Source organism: Solanum tuberosum, unplaced genomic scaffold (assembly GCF_000226075.1).
Source record: "Solanum tuberosum cultivar DM 1-3 516 R44 unplaced genomic scaffold, SolTub_3.0 scf00325, whole genome shotgun sequence".
Lineage (NCBI taxonomy): Eukaryota > Viridiplantae > Streptophyta > Magnoliopsida > Solanales > Solanaceae > Solanum > Solanum tuberosum.
The window spans coordinates 404,006-424,123 of NW_006239251.1; the positions used below are offsets into that span (position 1 = coordinate 404,006).

The following is a 20,118-nucleotide window of genomic DNA, read 5'->3' on the forward strand; positions in this document are numbered from 1 at the left end:
GTGATCACATTTTCTCATTTTCAACCCAAACTCTTGAAATACCTCACTGTACTTGCCAAACCAACCCCAAGGACTCTGTTTCAAGCCATACAAAGACTTCTTTCAATGACAGACTTTCCCATACCCTCCTTGAGAAAGAAAACAAGGTAAGTGATCCATATATACTTCCTCTTGAAGATCACCATGAAGGAAATTATTCTTGATATCCAATTGATATGAAGGACAATTCTTTAAAGAAGCTAGATAAATGATTAAGAAAACTGGAAAAAGTTTAGCAACGAAAGAAAGGGTGTCGGAATAATCCACTCCATATGTCTGAGCATCTTTAGACACAAGCCTAACCTTAATTCTTGCCATAGAACCATATAGATTAACTTTAATAGTTAACACCCACTTACATTCCACTGGTTTCTTTCCGTTGGGTAAAGCCACCAAATCCTATATGCGGTTTTCCTCTAAGACATATATTTCCTCAAGCATCGCAACATACCATCTAGGATAATTCAAAGCCTCCCTCACCATTTTATGTTAAAAGATAGAATCTAGAGAGATAATCAAGATCTAGACATCGAGGATAAATAGTCATAGGAAACAAGATTAGCAATGAAATATGTGGATTTACAAGTCCGTGTACCTTTGAGAAGAGAAATAGGGAGATAAAATGAGATCTTGATCTACCTATTGCTCTTCCCAAAGGTACATGGATTGTAAATCTACATATTCCATTGCTAAGTTTGTTCCTATGACCATTTATCCTCGATGTCTAGATCATTGATTGTTTCTATAGATTCTTTGTTTGTATCTAAAATAGTGAGGGAGGCTTGGAATCATAATGGAGGTCTAGTGCAATGCTTGAGGAAATACATTCTTTAGAGGAAAACTGCACATGGGATTTGGTGGATTTACCCAACAGGAAAAAAATAGTGGGATGTAAGTGGGGTTTTCATGGTTAAAGTTAATCCGGATGGTTCTATGGCAAGACTTGAGGCCATGCTTGTGGCTAAAGGGTATGGTCATACATATGGAGTGGATTATTCAGAGACTCTTTCTCCTGTTGCTATACTCATTTCAGTTCACTTATTCATTTCTCTAACTGGTTCAAAGAGTTGGCCTTTACATCAATTGGATATCAAGAATACTTTCCTTCATGTTGATCTTGGAAAGGAACTTTAAATGGAGCAGCAACCTGGTTTTCTTTATCAAAGGGAGTATGGGAAAGTCCGTCATTTGAAAAAGTCCTTGTATTGCTTGAATTAGAGTCCTCAGGCTTGGTTTGGCAAGTTTAGTGAGGTAGTGAATTTGGGTTTAAAATGAGCAAATGTGATCACTCAATTTTCTATCAGCAAGCAAGAACTGGCAATATCCATCTTGTTGTATAATTTGATGACATTGTCATTAAAACAAGTGACTTGTCACGACCCCAGGGTACACCATAGGTGTAACATGACATTTAAGATCCCAAGAGGCCCTACACAATCCACTTATAATACATCATACAAGATAATAAAAGTAAAGACTTGAAAGAAAGCATTTAATATATCAAAAATTTGACAAAGCAGAAGTCTAACATAAGTCTTAAAACCATCGAATACATCATAAGGAAAGAGATTGAGACTAACCCATAGATCACTTATAAAGTTTGAAATGAAAAGACAAAGCTAAATAGTGTCTCGGTCCTCGGATCATGAGGACTCACCAATCAACTTAAAAACCCAGGTGATATCTAACCATGAGTGTACGGAGTAGGAACGTCGAACACCACATTCATGAGATAATGTAGGCACAATTACAAGTATGCATTAATATATAGAATGTACTAAGTGTGGGGTAGTATGAATAAACATGAACGTGATATTATAAATGGTTTCAAACATGTAGATATGATCAATAATTCGACATTTTAACATAAGGAAATAAAACATGGAAATTATAGGATATAGTCAATGCATTTGGAGTAAAGGACATAAGAAAAGCTTTGAAGAAAACATAGTCATTTTCGTGGGATTTTTAGCTTTAACCTACAATAAGACCATGAGGGTTATATCATGGAATTTGGTATATCCCTCATACTCAAAGAAGGGGAAACCACTTGCAAAGGTAGAATCCGTACATATCATGTTTTGCTAAATTAGATCCACTAGCTAGGTCATTTAAGAAAATCCTACGGGGGCACACAATTTGGGACTAGAGGTTTCTCAAGAAGAATAGAAGATTTAAAACTTGGATGGAACCCTAGCTCTTCTTCTTCGTTAGCCTTGAGAGAATTTGAGAGGAAGACTTCGGTGAGTTTTAGGGAATTTAGGAAAATGATTTGAAAGTGGGTGATCTTAGGGCAGAAGGCAAAACAATGTAGTTTTGATTTAAAACAATTAAGGAGAAGACCCAAAAGCACCTTTAAATAACTATCGGACTTCAACATATGGTTCAGACCTATGGACCGTAGGACTTTCTACTGTCCATAGTGGCCAATCGTAGACTAAGTACTAGGACCATAATTTCACCATCATTTTGACGGAATGTTTCTACAGCCGTAGGTCTTCCTACGGTTTGTACAAACCAATAGTACCCTACTTTGACCCTTAAAATTTCACTAAGTTTGTGACTCACCTACGAGTCCTATCTACCACTCGTACAAGGAATGACAGACTGTCCTAGTGAACCATGAAAGGGTACTGAGATTTAGTTTCAAATTTTATTTCCCATTCCTATGGTTTCCATTGACGGCCTGTAGAAGCTTCTACGGCCCACAGATGGGAACCATAGACACATCTTGCAACCCAAAAAATTATTATCCTTATTTTCCAAATCCGTGGTGTTACGATAACTCCCTTTGAGAACATTCGTCTTGGAATGGAACTCAAGAAATCATAAAGAGGGTGAGGTAAAAGATTTAACTGCCTAACATTAATGCAACTAATTCAAAACACACAGTATCAAGGAGGAACATCAACTCCAAGATCAAACATAATCAAAACAATATTTCATAAGGCATACATGCATGGAGAAATCAATCAAGTTAACTCACTTTCTCAAAAAGAAAATTAAGTTTTCATGAGTATACATACATGAAGAAACATGAGAACAATTAAGACATATGAGACCAAGAAGGATGAACCATGAGGAACTAAATACCTCTAGCTAGAGTATGATCGAATGGAATGAGATAGGAATAACAGGACATCATGTCAGCCTTCACCTCCCAAGTAGCACCTTCAATCCTTTGATTCTTCCACAACTCTTTCATGGATGCAACTTTCTTATTTCTCAAATTTTTGACTTGTTGGTCTAAAATCTCAGCCGAAAACTCTTCACAAGAAAGGCTTTCCTTTATTCCACAACTCCTCAATGGTAGATGGATGTCAGATCACGAACACACTTCTTTAATAAGGAGACATGGAAAATTAGATGCACCGATGCTAAGTCGTTAGGCAAATCAAGTTCATAAGCAACTTTACTAATATGCCTCATAATCTGATATGGGCCCACATAACGGGGACTAAGCTTCCCTTTCTTCCCAAATCTCATTACACCCTTCATGGGTGAAATTTTCAGATAGACCCAACCATCTACATCAAATTCAAGATCTCTTCTTCTAACATCGGAATAGGACTTTTTTCGGCTTTGAATCGTTTTCAACCTTTCTCTAATAAGCTGAACTTTGTCCATAGTCTCCTCTACCAATTTAGTACCTATCAAAGCAACCTCACCAACTTCAAACAAACCTATATGAGATCTACACTTACTACCATAAAGAGCCTCAAATGGAGCCATACCAATGCTTGAATGATAGCTATTATTATACACAATATCGATCAAAGGCAAATGATCATGCCAATCACCCTTAAAGTCAATCACACAAGTTCTTAACATATCTTCCAAAATTTGGATAGTACGCTATTCTTGCCCATTGGTTTGAGGATGAAAGGACATACTAAGTTTAGTACGAGTACCAAGGCCCTTTTGGAAAGACTTCTAAAATAGGGTAGTTAATTGGGTACCACGATCAGAGATAACGGGTAGGGGCACTCCATGAAACCTAACAATTTTTCTTAGGTACAACTTAGCATAGTCTTCTTCCAAGTAAGAAAATTTGACAGGAATGAAATGAGCTTACTTTGTCATACGGTCTACAATTACCCAAATCGAGTCATGTTATCGCGGGTGCGGGGTAAACCAACAATAAAATCAATATTCAAAACCTCCCACTTCAAAGTAGGAATACTAATATCTTAGGACAAGCCTCTTGTCTTTTGATTCTCAACCTTCACTTGTTGACAATTAGAACACTTAGCCACAAATTCCGCAATATCCTTCTTCATCCCATTCCACCAATAAGCCTCCCGCAAGTCATGGTACATATTGGTGGCTCCTTGGTGAATGGAATATCAAGATCTATGTGATTTCGATATGATTCGCTCCCTTAAGTCATCAACATTGGAAAACAACCTTGATATGTAAGTTACCTTCTCTCCCTTAGGAGAAAGCCTCAACGATTTTTCTAAGTAGCCCTTTCTCTTTTCAACCAAAATTGGATCAAGACCTTGCTTAGCTTTCACATCCGACACAAATGGCTATTCTGAACCATTATGGACATAACACCACCCTAATTAGAATCAACCAACCGAACACCCAATCGGTAATCTATGAACATCACAAACCAAATCTCTCTTATATTCCTCAACATGAGCAACACTACCCATTGATATTCGACTAAGAGCATCCGCCACCACATTCGCCTTACTAGGGTGATAGAGAACACTCATGTCGTAATCCTTCAAGAGATCTAGCCATCTACGTTGGCAAAGAATTAGATCATTTTGCTTGAACACATATTGCAAACTCTTGTTGTTGGTGAAGACATCAACATGAACACCATACAAATAATGCCTCCAAATCTGTAAGGCAAAAACAACCGCCACTAGCTCTAACTAATTGGTAGGGTAGTTCTTTTCATGAATCTCTAGTTGCCTTGAAGCATAAGCAGTGAATTTCCAATTTTGCATAAGAACACATTCTTGCCCAATTCTTGAAGTATCAAAATAAACAACAAACCCATTGGAACCTTCTGGTAATGTCAACACTGGAGCAAAGGTAAGTCTATTTTTCAATTCTTGAAAACTCTTCTCACAAGCTTCCGACCATAAGAACTTGACTTTCTTTTGAGTTAATAACGTCAATGGAGAGGCAATCGAAGAAAATCATTTCATAAACCTTTTAAAGTAACCCGCCAAATCTAAGAAACTTTGAATATCTGAAGGGAATAGAGGTCTAGACTAAATCTTAACCGCATTTGTTTTCTTAGGATCTACCTCAATATCCTTGTTGGAGACAATGTGACAAAGAAACACCACAAAACTTAACCAAACTTGCATTTACTAATCTTTGCAAAGAGTTGTTATTCCTTGAGGACTTTCAACACAATCCTCAAATATCAAGGTAATGTTTAAATACCCCATTCATTAAGTCCATAAATGTGGCTGGAGTGTTATTCAACCCAATCGATATAACCAAGAACTCGTAATGACCATACCAAGTCCAAAACACCATCTTCGGGATGTCATCCTCCTTCACCCTCAACTGGTGATAACCCAACCAAAGGTCGATCTTAGATAAGTAGCTTGATCCTTGGAGTTGATTGGATAAATCATCAATCCTCAGAAGAGGGTACTTGTTCCTGATGGTGACTTTGTTCAATTGTTGGTAGTCGATACACATACGAAGAAAACCATCCTTCTTATGAGAAAACACGATGAGAGCACCCCATGGAGAGATACTCAGTGGTATGAAACCCTTATCTAACAAATCTTTCAATTGCTCTTTCAATTCCTTAAGTTTTATCGGGGCCATACCGTAAGGAGGAATAAAGATAGGTTGCATATCTGGGAGAAGGTCAATACTGAAGTCTATTTCCCTTTCGAGAAACACTTCCAGAAATTCATTTACAACAGGGACCAACTAAAAAGTAGGGGTTTTGGAATCCGCATCCCTAACCCAAACAAGAAGATATATGAAACCCTTAGAGATCGTTTTTCTAGGTTTAAGACAAGAAACAAACTGACCCTTAGGCTTAGAAACTCCCTCTTTCCATTCTAGGATGGACTCAGTTGGAAAATGGAACTTAACTAGTGGGTTCTACAATCAATAAAAGCTTAACAGGAATGAAGCCAATCTATACCAAGAATAACATCAAAATCTAACATATCAAGCTCTACTAGATCAACATGAGTGACTCTATGAGATAAGGAGACGACACTATTTCAATAGACTCTCTTAGCCACATTAGATTCACCAATAAGAGTAGAGACAAAAAAAAAGGTCTAACAACACATCCAGAAGAACATCAAATATCATAGCCACATAGGTCACCACAAAAGATAAGGTAGCACCGAGATCAAGCAAGGAATAAAGATCAAGATGAAAGAGTTTCAATATATCGGTAAAACATCGGGAGAACGCTCTTGATCATGATGAGTCTGAAGTGCATAGAATCAGTGTTGCTTTGGAGAACTTGAACCCAAAAAACTACGTGGATCTTGCCTACCATCCTTTACTTTGTCATTCATAGATGGATTATACCTCAAGCAGTGACCACTTTTACCACAACCAAAGCAATTATCTGTAGCAACCAAGCATTTTCTCGAATGACTTTTACCACACTTTTGGCATGTGGGTAACGAAGATCCATTTCCACTACTATTTCCTTCTTAAGTCTTAGGGTTAGACATACTTTCTTTGTTTAACTTAGGAGCTGGAACATTAGAGGAACCTTGACCAGAAAACCTTTGTCGGAACTTAGAATGATCATGTCCGTCGGACCTTGAATGTGAAAAGTCACCATCACCAGTGTTTTGCCTCTTTACCTCTCTAGACCTTTCCTTAAGCTTCTCTTCTTCAAATTATTGAGCATGAATCATTAGATGATAAATGTCCAATTCATTGATGATTATGGTTGTATGACATTCTTTAACCACCATCTCGGATACTCTCGAAACAAACTCTCATCCTTGCCCTAGGATCGACAACCATTGTAAGAGCATATCTAAAAGCTTGCATAAACTTAAAGGCATACTCCTTCACACTAATATTTCCTTGAAAAAGGTTGATGAACTCAAGTACCTTTGCCTACCGCATCTCAATGGGAAATAACCTATAAGGAAAGCAACCTTAAACTTTTCCCAATCAAGAGGACCCACATCAACTGTCCTCTATTCCTTCCATCAGTTGAACACAATCTGAGCAACACCCTTAAGTTGATAAGAGCAAAATTCTGCCTTTTCCACCGTTGTCACTCCCATGATCATTAACACCTTTTATGGATCATCAATGAACTCTTGAGCTTCCTTGACCTTGGACGTGAGATTCATCCAAGTGAAGTTCCTTACTCTAGATGCAACCATACCCACATTTAGGTTCACGGGGACCACAACCTCCATATTGGCTTGAGTAGTCACAGCATGACCCAACACTTGAAAAGCAGCTTGAAACTCCGCATTAGTCACTTGTTCGACTAAAGGATCGGCCAGAACTTGAGGAGCTTCTTGAGGAGATTATGGTTCCACGTTCTCATTCATATTCCTCCTAAAATAAGCTCTTGAGGGTCCATATCTCGAAAAGGATTAGATAAGGTTAAGGAGTGAGACATTTAGAGTTAACTCAACCGCAAGAATTTAGAATGATGAAAGAAGCAGAATTTCCTAAACATCTTATAGCCTCCTATTCATAAATGTGGCGCGTTTCATATTTATGAATAAGACTCTACTCGACGTGTCTTACGAGACATCCTAGGACCTTTCTAAACCTTGTTTCTGAATACCAAGTTTTTCACCACCCAAGGGTACACCCTCTAGGTGTAACATGGCGTATAAGACCCCGAGAGGTCCTACACAAGCCACCTAGCATACATCATTTATCAAAAGTTTAACAAAGCAGAAGTCTAACATAAGTCTCAAAGCCATTTAATACATCACGAGGAAAGAGATTAGGACGTAACTCATACATCATTTACAAAGTTTGAAACTAAAAGACATAAACAAATATATAGTGTCTCAATCCTCGGATCATGAGGACTCACCAATCAACTTAAACACCTACTCACCAATCAACTTAAGCACCTAAGAGATGTATAGCCACGAGTGTGCGAAGTAGGAACGTCGTACCCTTTTTCATGAGATAATGTAGGTACAAGTATGCATTAGTACATGAAATGTACTAAGTATGGGGAAATATGCATCAACATAAACATGATAGTATAAATTGTTTAAAACATGTAGACATGATCAATAATTGAACATTTTAACATAAGAAATAAAACATGAAAATTATAGGATACAGTCAATGCATTTGGAATAAAGGACATAAGAAAAACTTTGAAGAAAACATAGTCAATTTTGTGGAATTTTACCTTTAACCGACAACAAGACCATGAGATCTATATCATAGAATTTGGTATATTCCTCATACCGAAAGAAGGGGAAACTACTTTCCATGGTAGAATTCGTACATATCATGTTTTGCTAAAGTGGATCCACTATTTAGGTCATTTAAGACAATTCTATGGGAGCACGTAGTTTGGGACTAGAGGTTGCTACTAGAGACTACCCTATTTGAGCCTCCATCTCAAAGCCCTCTCGGTGCTAAGTCTAAATCTTAATCGAATAGATAAGAAAGCAAATATCAATTTAACATAGGAAAGGCAATGACCAATACCAATCCACATCTTTCAAAACTAAAACATAGAATAGGTCCTTAAGCATAAGTCAACATAGATAAGAAAACCTTTAATTTCATCAAAGTGAATCCATATGTGAGAAATATCTTTCACAATCATTATCCTAATAGCATGTGAAATAACCTATGACAATAGCATTGATACTTTCCATTCAAAACATCCTAAAATTCATTTATAATAACTTTAGAAAGACATGTATATCTTCATAAATTTCATAATTCAAAGGTTTATGAGTTCGTCATAGCTTAATAGTTGAAAAATCATAATTTAGGCATGGGTAAACATAATTTCAACTACATATCATGTATTAACATTGAATCATGCATTAGAAAACTTAATTAACAATAATCATTCACAATTGAATAAATCCATGACATTGAATTGAAACCCTAATTTGAATCAATGAAATTAAAAAGAGAATTTGAAAACCTTTGAGGACCCCATGGAGGAAAGTACTCCATGGGTGAATACTCACATACCTTAATTCCAAAAGGCCAAGAAGAATGGATGATTGAAAACTTGGATGGAATCCTAGCTCTTCTTCTTCCTTAGTCTTAAGAGAATTTGAGAGGATGACTTTGGTGAGTTTAGGGAATTTAGGAGATTGAGTTGAAAGTGGGTGATTTGGGGCTTAAAACATTTCTACAGGGCTTACGCTAGAAGGAAAAACGACATAGTTTTGATTTAAAACAATTAGAGAAAAGACCCTTTAAATAACTGCCAGACTTCGGCCTGTGTTTCAGACCTACGGACCGTAGGACTTTCTACGGTCCATACAAGTCAATCATAGACCAAGTAGTAGGACCATAATTTCACTATCTTTTTTAACGGAACATTTCTACGTCTCGTAGGTCTTCCTACGGTCCATAGAAACCAACCATAGAACCCCACTTTGACCCTTAAAATTTAACTAAGTTTGGGACTCACCTGTGAGACCTATCTACGACTCGTACAAGGAATGACGGACAACCCCGATAAACCGTAAAAAGCGTACTGAGACTTGATTTCAAAAAATTATTTCCCCCTTTGTACAGTTTCCATCTACGACCCGTAGAAGCTTCTACGGTCCTTAGATGGGAACGTAGACACAATCTGCAATCCAAAATAAATATTTTCCTTCTTTTCCAAATCTTAGGTGTTACATGATTATACGATATCTTTCCTATATGCTAAATTTCATAAGAAAGACTTAGGTCTGTTAAGATACTTTTTGGGAGTAGAAGTTAATAGAAGCAAGAAGGGAACTTTTTCTATCTCTATTCTTGACCTACTTGTAGACATCTGAAAGTTGGCAGCCAAACCTTGTAGTACTCCAATGGTTCCCAACGTGCATCTTAAGAAAGATGATGGTGTTCCTTTTAATGATACTGATAGCTATAAAAGATTTGTTGAAAAATTAAACTACCTTAATGTGACTCATCTGGATATTACTGTTGTGGTAAGTGTTGTTAGCCGATTCATGTTTGTGCCTACGATCAAACATTGGGAAGCCTTGACACAAAATTCTATGTTACTTTGAAAGGGGCTCTTGGACTTGGCATATTGTATAGCAATCACAATCATACTTGTGTTGGATAATCTGTAGATGCAGACTATAATGGATCCAAAATTGATAGGAGATCGACTTGTAATGCCTCATTGTTTGTATTTTTGTTTTTAATTGTGAAATGACCATTATTCCCTTCCTTGTAGCATTTTTATGCTTAGTTTGTGTTTCGAGGATGGTTGGTGTAGTCCCCAATGCGATCGAGTGTGTTTTTAATAATTTGACTCTTATTGAGTTGAGAATTCTTCATAGGTTGAGTTTGGCCAACATTTTGAGTTTTGAGGATTGGATGGGAATTCCAGTAGTTCCATCGTATTCGGAATGTCAAGTTCGAGCAAGTAGAGTGGTTGGTAAGGTTTTTGAGGCCTTAGGTTGAGAGTTGGGTGTTTAGGAGAGAAGTTGAGGTTAAGGCATAAAGAGAGGTCCAGGAGGGTATTTCTATCAAAACAATCTTTTTTTCAGAAAATCCGACGATTCAATTGAATCCAAATGTCGAATTTAGTAGGGTAGCATATTTGGTTTATTTTTATCGAGTCTTGAAAGAATCTCGAGAGCTAATTTTAGGGAGCTAATTTTGCTGATGTTGACCTCGGTCAACATAGTCAATTCGTGGTCAAATATTCAATTAATGGCTAAAATCTGCCCCCTTTCTTCTATTTCACTTTCTTCTCCATTTTGGAAGCTTGGGAGAGAGATTTTGGAAGCATTTTCTTGTCTATATTTGAGCATGAACCCTATTAATTGAGTATTCTTGAGATGAGTAGTATCATTGAGTTTTGAGTTCTTGAGTTCTGAGTATTGAGTTTTCTAAATTGTTATTGGGATCCTTGAGTTTGATTTGTCCATGTCTATATTTCAGCATGAACCCTATTTTGAGTTATAATTTCTGAGAATCTTTTAAAGCAACATTTTTATTTTAAACTGAGTTTTTGAGGAAGTAAAGATGAGTTTTGATAAAGAGTTTTTAAAAACATGATTAGTATGACAAGCGAGTATGTCATCAATGTTTAAACAATATGGTATCTAAATATGCCATCAATGTTTATGCAATATGACTTCCCGAGTCATCAACGATCATATCACGATATGATTTTGATTATATTTTTGAGAAAGAGTTTTCAAATATGAATTGAGTAAAAAGTATTAGAGAACTAAGTATTTCCAAAAGGTATCATTTTTTACATTGAGAAAAAGAGAAACTTTGATTTATAAAAAGAGTTTATGAGTTCAAAGATATTTCACAGAAGTTACCTCTTTTAAGAGGATAGTTTGAGCAATTATCTCAAACCAGAGAAAGAGTATGTTTTTAAACATTGAGCATGAGTATATATTATTGGGAGTAGTATTGAGCACCAATAAGGGGATGAGTCCGTACAACTCACATTCCTCATAAACTATGTATGACAACATGGGTACATGATCATAACTTTTAGATAAATCCTAAGTGCCTTCCGACAGAGCTTAGTGGATCCACTTAGTTGAGATGTTCTATACCCTGACAAGGTATAAGTGGATCCACTAGTACAATAGAGCTTCATAGATAGAGAGTTTGGAGAGTCTTTCAGTTTCAGAGGTTTTCTTTAAAAGTTATGTTTAATATTCAGTATATTCAAAAAGTTTTGAGATTTAATACATTGTTGATTTAACATTTCTTTCAATTGAGGCTTATGTATGCTTAAGTTAGTCTTTCGCTTGTAGTTAGCTAGGATGAGGGTTTGCTTGGGAACCAACAATGATTCTCGAGTGCCGGACACGTCCAGGGTGTAGGATCGGGTCGTGACATGAAGAATCAGGAATTGATTGATTTCTTGATCATGATTTCTAGACACTTCGTCCAGTTATAGAAAACCAACAAATATGCAATTCAGCAGGTATAATAGTTCTTCATTTAATATACACCTTTTAATTTGGATTTGAGGCTTTACCCTTTCAAAGGTTTTATTACTTCCATTACAAATTAATATTTACTTACTTTAAGTTTGTGTTAGTGTTCATAGATGGTCGGTCTATCACCCACACAAAGAGAATACAGTAGAAGAGAATCACACGTGATGTTCAGACAAGTATTTGATCAAACTCTAATCTTAAATAATCTTTAATCTCTACTGGAATTGTTCTTTTACTCCTTATATGTGTGTGTGAGAGAGTTATAATTATTTTGATAATGTCGCTTCTTAGGCCATCAACTAGACTCAGAAGGTGGCAACCAATTGTAAATGATCTTCAACCTTCACTCTACACGGCCAAAATTGGCTTTAAATGAGATTTTATATAAAATTTGTTAATTCTTTGACTAAAAATTCATTAGCCATACGTGAAATTGACTGTAGTGATAGCATACAAAACTTCTTCATCCATCCAAAACTTTTGGTTGCCGCATCCAAGAAAAAATCAATGGGAATAAAAATTGAATATGAATATTGGCTATACATCACTTATTGGCGCTGACTTTGGATTATGAATTCATGATTTTCTTCAATTTTCTTTTACTTTATGTTTTGATGATGTTTCATCTTTACTCTATTTATATTAAACTAAGACTTTTAAGTTATTTATAATATTTGTAGTGTCCTTCGCAACTATAAGAATGTTTAGAAGGAGCTAATTTCCAAGAGTGCTCTACAACTTAATTATTGTTCTGAATTTGGAACATATTCTTTGGATGTTGCATATCACTTACTTTGTTCGCTAATGCCCTTTTCGTCCTCCACACTTGAGGGGCGTATTTTACAACATAGGATTCTCTGATAAAGATACAGTGATATTGTCCGGAGGCCACGTTGGTATGTCACATGTCTGCATCTGTATATTGATATTTTTATCTCACTGGAAAATGTTGTTCGTCTTAAAGTTCTTTTTTATTCACTGCTGTAGGGAAGAGCGCCCATCCATATATATTTGGCTTTGAGGGACCTCATTGGTAAGCATTCGAGGTCGAATTCTAGGTTGGGTGTCGGGGTGGTGATATCAGACGAGTGTCAGAGTTGAGGTTGGGTCCCAGATCAGGTGTCGGGTGGTGCTCTTGTGGTCAACATTGGAGATCTTATGCAAGCTAGTTTTCTTGTTATTTTCTAATCCATGTACGATCGATAAGATTTAATATACCATTTGCTTATTTTGGTTGCTTTTTTCAGATCATATCAAATGATAAGTACACAAGTGTTGATCACAGAGTATTGGCAAACAAAGTTGGACCAAGAGTATCAGTTCCATGCTTCTTCGGCACAGATTCAATGTCATCTTCCAAGCTTTATGGACCAATTTCTGAATTGTTGTCAGAAGATAACCCTCCAAAATATCATGCAACCACAGTGAAAGGCTATCGTGAGTACTTCCGTAAGAAAGGTCTAGATGGAATTTTTGCATTGTTGCGTTACAAGATCTAATCTTAATGTAATCACTGAATTTATAATGAGAACTGAGAAGTTTTCTTTGGATGCTTGTTATTACCTATTGTATTGTATCGTCTTGTTACTTTAAATACAACGTTTGTTTGTAAAGACAACTTAAGTTTTGTTGTATCGTGTTGTTAAATCCTTTGTTATGTAATGACAAAAAGTCTCATTTAATATATGTAACAAACGATTTAAAAGCCTTGAGGCTGGTATCAAAAGGAAATGTTGATGCTGGAAACACCAAAGTGCCACGAATATTCGTTCAACCAACTAAAACAGAGGAATCTGTAAGCAGTTGTGAATCGAAGTTCATTTTTCCAGTGATAGATCCAATCAAGCATAAAGATATTATGGACCAAGTTTGAGAAGCATCGGAGACATAGGGTATAAATTCTTCCAAGTCATTGATCATGTCATTCAATTAGTTTTCCTATTGTATAGGGTGAAAATCGATTGAATACATGTGGCACTAGAGGGAAAGAACAAAGAGACCCGGGAAAGTTTGCTACCTGAGAAGGCATTCTCGATAAAGGGAATGCAAAAAAAAATGCTACAGGCTAAGGAAGGTTCAGAAGCTTATGATATGGACATAGAGACAAAGGGGGGAAAATGCTAGAAGGATCAAGTGTGTGGAGGAGCTCATACACATCTGAAGGCTGCAGGAATATCAGCTGGAATCACCCATGCACCCTCCGTCATTGGTCTTGGTACTTGAGAAATTACCACAATAATTATATCATCTTGTTAGTCAAATTTATTTTTACTTAGCATGATTATCATTTCTCAGAATATTCCACAGAAGTTCATTAAACATATAGGCTTATAGTATTGTCATACCTTATTAGCTTAAGCACCTAAAGAAGATGGAGATGAACATGATGGATCTTTGGGAACAACATCCAAATGATAACACCATATTTTCTTCCTTTGACATAGTTGAAATTGATCCATTAGTTGAAATCAAAAAAAGATTTCTCCATCCTCAGGATTCATCAAAGCTCTCTTTTAATATAAAACTAGAAGCACATAAACTAACATAAAAGAAAATCCAACATAATAAAAATATCGGAAGAAGGAATTTTTCTTCATCTTTTTTCTTCCTTCTAAAAGTGAAGTTGAAGCCAAAATATATAGGCCACAAGGTAGAAAGAGGACATCCAAATTATTAAGTAATATTAAAGTCTTAAGGATATGCAATGTATATGAATTGTCTATAGTAAATTGACAACATTAAAATAGTAATCAGAATAAGAATTCAAAGAATTCTTGTTCAAAACTTGTAAAACTTAAAATCTCATATCCGCGTCTCATTTTGGACGAAACTCAACTCCTTCAACAATGAGTCCACCTTTGTAAATATGATTCATCTAAAACAGTCTTGCTTCAACAAGACCGTCGATGCCTTTCTTGCTATCAAAATATCCCAATTTTACTTCCATCCATCCATCCATCTCCTCTCATTTTTGGGATATTCCCACTTTCTTGCAATCTTGGAAGGTGCACAGTGTTGGCCTGATTTTCAGTATCAGTTTCACTGTCATAATTAACAAATCTAATAGTTGATTTAGCATATTCAAGTCTATAATCACACATATTTACCAACTTGAACACCAAATAAGCATTATATTCTATCTTTGGTGACAACATTTCTATGCCTATTGTTCCACGAATATCCAACTGATTCCCAATGATAAATATGCCACTTCAAAGAATCTGCAAAAGCATTGCAAGAATCATTTGTAAGGAAAAATTATTTTTAAAAAAATAAAAAGATATGTAGGACTTTAGCTATTTAGTAGGTGTACCAGATGCAAATGTAAATTTTTTTTTAAAAGATTGAGTCATACATGGTATTATTTAATTAACTTTTTATAGCATTTTTTTTATTTTTACCATCAAAATATTGACAAGAACCAGTGCACCATGTCTGTGCCATATAAAGACCATTATCGTGGGGTAGTTAAGACAATCCTATTAAAGTGTCTCCATTCAAAGGCAAGAACCACCTTTTCTATACTACAAATGAATATTAACCATCTTTGTTGTGTGCTAATTGACCCTTATTAATCATATCATATAATATTATTTTACTAGACTATGCTAATAGTGGGAAGCTGTTAATTTCAAAGTTTGAGTATTACCCTTTAGCTACTTAGAAAAATTTCCTACCAAGAATTTTTTCATATCCAGAGTTTGAACCTAAAACCTCTAGTTTAGAGAGGAGCAACCCAATCCATTGCCCACATTCTTTTATGGTAATATTTGCTCTTGGTTTTTATATTAATCTAACATATCCTATCCCAATTCATTATCTATGCAAATTTTCCAAGTTGAGCCACTATCAGTTATGGAGCCATAATTAACAGTTAGTCTCTTTATCTACCCAATATGAATATGCATATAGAATACATGATGTAATTTATGATATTTTTGTATCCAGACTAAATTGCCATAATGTTTGATTCAGTGCATATTAAAATGAAGGTAATAATTATCCATAATTGTACGCTACACATAAATGAAGGTAATATCATCCTTCACATTTCAATATTTATTTGCTTGTCCTTAAAGTTTCTACTGTTACAATAAAATTTATGCGTAGCTTTTAGTTTGTAATTTATATAAGTAAAACATCAAAGTGTCAAATCATTTGATTCTTTTCCTTTTTGTCCACAACAGTCTACTCTTTTTTACAGTTATATTTTGGTCAGCTTCAGCAATAATGTCCAAATAATTTATTTTTCAATAAAAAAGCTTCTTTTTTTTAACCAATTGCTACTATTTAGGTTCTTATATATCTATGGGCTAACTTGTAATATTTTATTCTATGCTATCTATCAAGTTAAGTGATCGGTGTTCGGTCTCCAAGCTTTGGAGCACCAAGCATCTATGACAGAATTCATAGAGAGGGAGAAGTCAATGTAAAGAGAAGAGGAAGTAATACAAATGCAACACCCCAAAAAAAAAATTGAACTATGACTCGAACCGTTCTTCGTAGTGAGTGAGATTTTAGCAAGGAATTAAAAATTTCTTAAGTGTTCAGGTCACTATAGTATTTTGATACGAAGAATTGAACAGAGGAGAAAAGGGCCATGGAAGTATGAGGAGAGAACAAGATTGAAGTAAAAGAGGACACTTACCAATGAGCTCTGATCGACTATGTGAGAAGATGAAGAGCAAAAGTGCAGCTGCGCTGTAGAAGAACAAAACAATAGAAGCTGATTTTCTTTAATTTCTGAATGGACCAAGGCTATAGCCACAACTCTTTAATTAAGGTAAAGTAGAACCTTTTTTCTCTTTTAATAGGAAGATATAAATAATTTAAAAATATATGATTTAAAGGGTTAAATAATTATCGATTATTTCAGCTTGCACTTTATGGGGAAAAAGCTAACTATATTAAACTTAATTGATTGATTCATTATATTGATACAAAAAAATTGAGGTATTTGTAGTTCAATTTGACATATTTTAATTAGAAAAAAATTTAACAATTACCTTATATTTTTTTATTTTAATTTGTTTGAGTCTTTTAGATCCTCTTGTGTCACATGAAATTTAAATTTAATTAATTCAATTTACTAAATACTAAACTAAAAAGTGATTTTTTTTGTGAGTTGATACTTTTTAAACATAAAGATTTATTTAAGCATTGTTATTCTTATTTAGATTTTCGTATCGTGGATCTTGGGTCGTGCTTTATGGATTTTTCACTATAAAAAAATTCAATCCCTCAAAGGATCATTCATGATTTCCTCTTGTATAAGCGAACTCAAACCACAAACATTAGTTTTCATGCATACCCAGTCTTCCCCTTCTTCAGTGGCCAAGTTGAAGAGTTCAACGTCGGCCTACCACCTTATTTTCAAGGTACGGTTCAACTAGTGTTGGTGTAAGGCCTTCAAATAGTTATCGCTTTGTCACGACCCAATTAAGGATCATGACCGGCGCTAAGGGGGAGAATCCCAAAGCAAGCCTCACTAGAATTCTACAGAAAATCGGCAGAGTTTCCTTTGTTTTTAGGCCTATCCTGGATTTTCCTGTCTCAGAATTTCACAACACAACTAATAGCAACTATAAACCACCATGTCATATCCATCAATGATCAAATTGTCACGCAATAAAACCAATTCATCTCGAAATTACAGAAAAAAGTTCCAAACTAGTCACTTGACTACAATTCGAAGGACTAATCTTGACTCAAATCTAAAGAATGACAAATGGAGCGACTCTAAGATTTTTTAAAAGAAACTAAATAAACATAACAAATCAGTAGTTCTCTTGCCACGCGAAGCAATGCGGGGCTCACCATATGCTACCAACTCACACGCTAGTTAATGAAATCCTATTCAATACCACTTGAATTCTCTGTAAAACAAATAGCGAGGAGTGAGACCCTAGCTCAGTGAGTAATAATACTTAACCACAACCATTTTAATGAGGGACAAGTTAGAAAACATGCTAGTGTAATAGTCATGATGATGAAACAATGCCCTTTTAGAAACAATAACAACGTTCAACCTTAGGTGCCTCATATAAGCAAAATCAATATACATACATAATAGCAAACTCAGAAAAAGAACATTTTCATATCAAATCTTATAGCTGGGAGGTTTCCAAGGATGAATCATGTAATCAGTGTGGTCTTCTCTTTAAGAAGTAACCAATAACAGTGAACTCCTCATCTAAGGAGTTAATTATTCATATCAGTAGATCCCTACTCGAGGGGTATCAGTAACAGTATACTAGTTCTACCTTCCCACTAGTAAGGGCTTTATCAGTAATCAGAACTACAAGGTGCATCAGGGCTAACGAACCCGTTGTTTGCTACGGGATTCATCAAGGTCTACTCCCATTTATACTTTTCTTATAATCTGTAGAAGCATTTCAAAATCAGATAGAACATTTATATCTTATCAAATTAGAACATTTCAAAGTTTAACAATCACTTGTCAAAATACTATTTCTCAAATAAGTGTAAAACCTTTTCAATATCAGTAATCATATCTTGTAAGAATGAGTTCATCTCAAATGATCTTTTCAGTATCATATCCAGTAAAAGACTTGTCCCACATGCAAGTTTAAAACATTCGGTAACGCCTTTGCTTTATAAACCATGTGAAAGTCATGCAAGTTATAAAACATCAATTGCGGTAAGATTACTACTCACAGTACTTGTGTTGAGTTACCAAGCTTGCTACTCGATTACTCCGTACGAATTCCTTTGGTCAATCTATAATCACGTTCATAATAATTTCGTTGTAACTCCTTCATTTAGGTAATTCATACTACATTTTTAAAAAAAACTCAGCCTTAGAGGTTTCATCGCTGATTCGAAATCTGCCCAATCACTTAATTAGTGCTTTAATCACACACATTAGTCTCTTCTTGGTCAATTCTCGCTTTAAAAAGATCAACCTATCCTTACTACCCAATTACTCTTATTGCATATAAGCCTAATACCAAAGTTTACAGTTCAAATCATTGACTATATTCACTTGGTTCATTAGAATGAAATTCCTCTTTTTCTTCTAAACCCATGTTTCTCCACTTCCCAATTCCCAATCTTATAGTCATGGAAGATACAAATTCAACCTTTATACTAGGTTAAGAAACTTACCTTCTTCTCGTTCTTCTTCTTCTTCCACCTCTCTCTTTAGTTTGAGAGCCAAGGCTTTCAATTTAAACTTATGTTTCTCCTTCGTTCGTTCGCTCACTATAGAACTAGAAAAGTCCTTTTTTTTCTTTTGATTGCTGAAGTTGCAGCGTTGCTGCTGCTTCTGTTAGGGCTTTCAGCCTCCTTTTTTTTTTATCCTTTTTTCTAATTTAAAATGAGAGCTAAATGACAATTATGCCCTTATTTTATTATAGGGTATTACATTCTCCCCACCTTAAGAAATTCGGTCCCCAAATTTAAAGTAAGTGTATACCTGTAGACTGAAACAAGAGAGGATACTTGTCTCGCATATCCTTTCCCAACTCCTAAGTAGCTTCTTCAGTGGTATGGTTCCTCCAAAAGACCTTCACGGACACAATTTCTTTTGACCTTAACCTTCTTACTTGTTTGTCCAAAATAGCCACAGGTTCCTCTTCATATGTTAAGTTCTCAACAATTGGTATAGTCGGTGCTTCAAGTACATGAGAGGAATCTGAGATATACTTCCTCAAAATAGAAACATGGAATACTGGATGGATGAAAGACATATTGGGAGGCAGTGCCAAACGATACGCCACTCCTCCTACCCGATCAAGTTTCTCATATGGTCCTATATATCGCGGACTCAATTTACCTCTTTTGCCGAACGCATCACACCTTTCATAGGATAAACTAGTAGAAAAACTTTGTCCCCAACCGTAAACCTGAGATCTATTCTTCTCTTATTCGCATAAGACTTTTGTCTGCTTTGAGCTGTAAGCAATCTCTGCCTAATCAACTGGACCTTATCCAT

At 35.5% G+C, this 20,118-nt stretch overlaps 1 pseudogene; it reads right to left on the reverse strand.

Annotated features, from left to right (window-relative positions):
* Positions 1-19,490: 19,490 nt before the first annotated feature.
* On the reverse strand, positions 19,491-20,118 carry LOC107063272 (uncharacterized; annotated as a pseudogene).